Genomic DNA, 2,987 nt, shown 5'->3' on the forward strand with positions numbered 1-2,987 from the left:
CAGAAGAGTAACCAATCAGGGAGTTTTTCTGTTTTTCTGCCCCCATATCTATTATCATTGCAGCCAGGTGAGTACTTTCTGACTTATCTGAAATTATCTGAGGAATCTCAGACATGTCACACCGTATTGTTTCCTCTTCTACCTGTGCTTTGAATCGCCTGTGTGGAAGCACAGTTCTGAATTCTGCATCAGCAAAGCTGGTGGCAGCAGCTGAGCTCTGCGGGGACGAGGTTTTGGGGTGTCTCTGACAGCAGATGGGCATGTTTGCTTTCTGCCCTCGTTACACCAGGGGTGACCTTATTGTTGCCTCCTGGTGCACAAAGGGGCCCCAGGGGAGCTGGAGAGGGACTTGGGACAAGGGATGGAGCGACAGGACAAGGGGCATGGCTTCACTCTGCCAGAGGGAGGATTAGATGGGAAATTGGGAAGGAATTCCTCCCTGTGACAGTGGCACGGCCCTGGCACAGGGTGCCCAGAGAAACTCAAGGCCAGGCTGGACGGGGCTTGGAGCAAGCTGGGACAGTGGAAGGTGTCCCTGCCCGTCCGGCTGGGACTGGATGACCTTTAAGGTCCCTTCCAACCCAAACCATTCCACGATTCTGTGAAGGCCACGAATATCGCAGAAACACACGCGAGTATTTAGGTCGTGTTAAATTCCCGTCGGCCGTCCCAGGTACGAGGGCACAATGAACGATTTCCCACCGGGATTTCTTTGCCGTGGATTAATTGTGGGGGCTGGCGGAGGGGGGAGGCACCGCCCGGTTCTATGGTGTAATGGTCAGCACTCTGGACTTTGAATCCAGCGATCCGAGTTCAAATCTCGGTAGAACCTGTCCCCGCGTTATTTTTGGGACACATGGGACCGCGCCGAAGCTCCAGCCCAGCGGCACGGGCTGTCCTCCACCTCCGCGGGCACACGCTGCCCGACCTTCGTCAGTGCAATGGAATGGGCAAGAGACTTGATAGAATTCCTGCTGCATCTTCATCAGGTGTTTCCTTGGGTTTTGCTGCTGTTTTACGTTAAGTACTTCTGGGGGGAGGCACTGACACTGTGGAAAATTTCATCAGGCAGATGTGCAGAATTCGGACATTATTTTTGCACCCAACTACTCAGTTGGAAAATAAAGGCAGAAACGCAGTGTTTTGGGATAAACTGCACAGTTTAAATAGATGTTCCCTCTGCTTTGCTGACACAAACCCTCAGCAGTTATCTTTCATTTTCCAGAGCAGCTAAGGACATCTTACACCTTGGCTCCCCTCCTCCAAACCTGTCCCACAGTCACTTGTTTACACAGCAACAGGAACAAGCCTGCTCTGTTCAACAGCTCCTCCTTCTCTGGCCAGGTAACCCTGCCTTGCTGGCCCCTGAAAAAAACACAGAACACCTTCAAATCGAGTTATTATTTAGTAGAAATCCAGGACGCAGCTGCTCAGAACATATGGAAATGTTTGCTCAATTCACTGAATTTTCACACAACTTAGCGATGAAAAAAATCCCTTGTCCGTGTCAGGGCTGATTTTCATCCTTTCCTCAACTGTTGGATCAGGTCACACACAATAAAAAGATCTTTTCCTGTGCACCAGTGTTTTGAGTTTCTCTATCCAGTAACCTCAGCACAGCCAGCCACTCTCACGCGCTGCCTTCACACACCATCATCATTCTCCCCAGCACAAGAGCTTTGAAGCCACAGGGCTTGTCTGCCATGCCAGGAATCAATATATTAACTGACAACTCTAGAGAGCAAATGACCATTTCCTACAGCAATTTAGCAACTTCCTCATTCCATTTTGCAGTTTGAGGTGCAGCTGTAATCCAAAAGTCCCATAAAGTGCTGATACAGTATTGGTGCCACAGATGTGCCCCAGACAATCCCCCTGGGTGAAACCAGGTGTACTTAAAGAGTTAAACTTTTACATGGAACGAGACAGAACCAGTGCAGAATCGAGTACTGAGATTTATTCACAATCCATGGTCATGCTGCACTGGAAAACAAAGCACCAACATTTTCTAGAAGTCCTCTTAGCACAAATTTCAAGGGGGAATTAAAGCACTAAGGCTGTGGCCACGTCAGAGCTTTTCCTCTTGCTGAAAAGGCAGTAGCAATTATTAGGGAATCAGGGAATTAAATAGTGCTGTAATTTCAAAAGTGTGGCTATAAACATGTATTGTCAACATTAGTGGACTTTCCAACTGCAGATTCCAAAGCCAGAATCAAACTTTAGGCAAGTATTTCACTACAGATGAAGCCGCAACAAGGTTTTCTGGTCTATGTTAAAATTTCAATGAAAGCAGGTGAAGGGGGAAAGATTAAAAGGAAAGAAAAGTTCTATCCTGTAAAACTGGCACTTTAAAGAAAAGGCCTTTAAAAAACTAAAACATTTTACTCCAGAAAGTCTTCTAAAACAAAAGCTGACCAAAAAAAAAAAAAAAATCAACAAAAAGACAAGTCTCAGTTACATAGGTCACTAATGATAATACATTCTGTGTAGCCACTTGTCATGGTTCTGCACTTAGGGAAGTGATGGAAAGGGTTGTTAGGCAAAACCATAACACTACAAGCTCAGTTAGATGCCCTGTCTTTAAAAAGAATTCTGCAGCAGACAAATCAGCAACAGCTCTGCACTGTGACTACCTCAATAGGTTCAAACCCTTGAGCAGATGGAAGAAATGGTGGATCCAGCTGAAACAGGTTATTTGGAACACTGAACCACCGATTTCCCTGCAGTGGGAGCAGAGCAGACTGATTTCACCCACTGCCCAGCCCATTCCTGGGCTCCCCCAGCAGCACAGGGAGTGCAGCAGGCAAGCACTGGCCAAAGTGCCACCCAGCCCTGGGAGGATCCAGCACGTTGTACAAACAGTTCAGGGCTCTGCTTTCAGAACAGCAAGGCAGCTCTTGTGTAGTTTACTGAAGACTTCCTCAGAAAAGCAAACTGGTTTTGTACCATTTCACCCAGTACACGCACATAAAAAAATAAGCACACTG

At 47.2% G+C, this 2,987-nt stretch overlaps 1 non-coding gene across 1 annotated transcript; it reads left to right on the top strand.

Annotated features, from left to right (window-relative positions):
* Window positions 1-760: 760 nt before the first annotated feature.
* On the top strand, window positions 761-832 carry TRNAQ-UUG (transfer RNA glutamine (anticodon UUG)). Its single transcript has one exon. It is a non-coding gene; the product is annotated as a tRNA-Gln (tRNA).
* The last annotated feature ends 2,155 nt before the right edge of the window (window positions 833-2,987 follow it).

The sequence above is a fragment of the Anomalospiza imberbis genome, chromosome 19 (assembly GCF_031753505.1).
Source record: "Anomalospiza imberbis isolate Cuckoo-Finch-1a 21T00152 chromosome 19, ASM3175350v1, whole genome shotgun sequence".
Lineage (NCBI taxonomy): Eukaryota > Metazoa > Chordata > Aves > Passeriformes > Viduidae > Anomalospiza > Anomalospiza imberbis.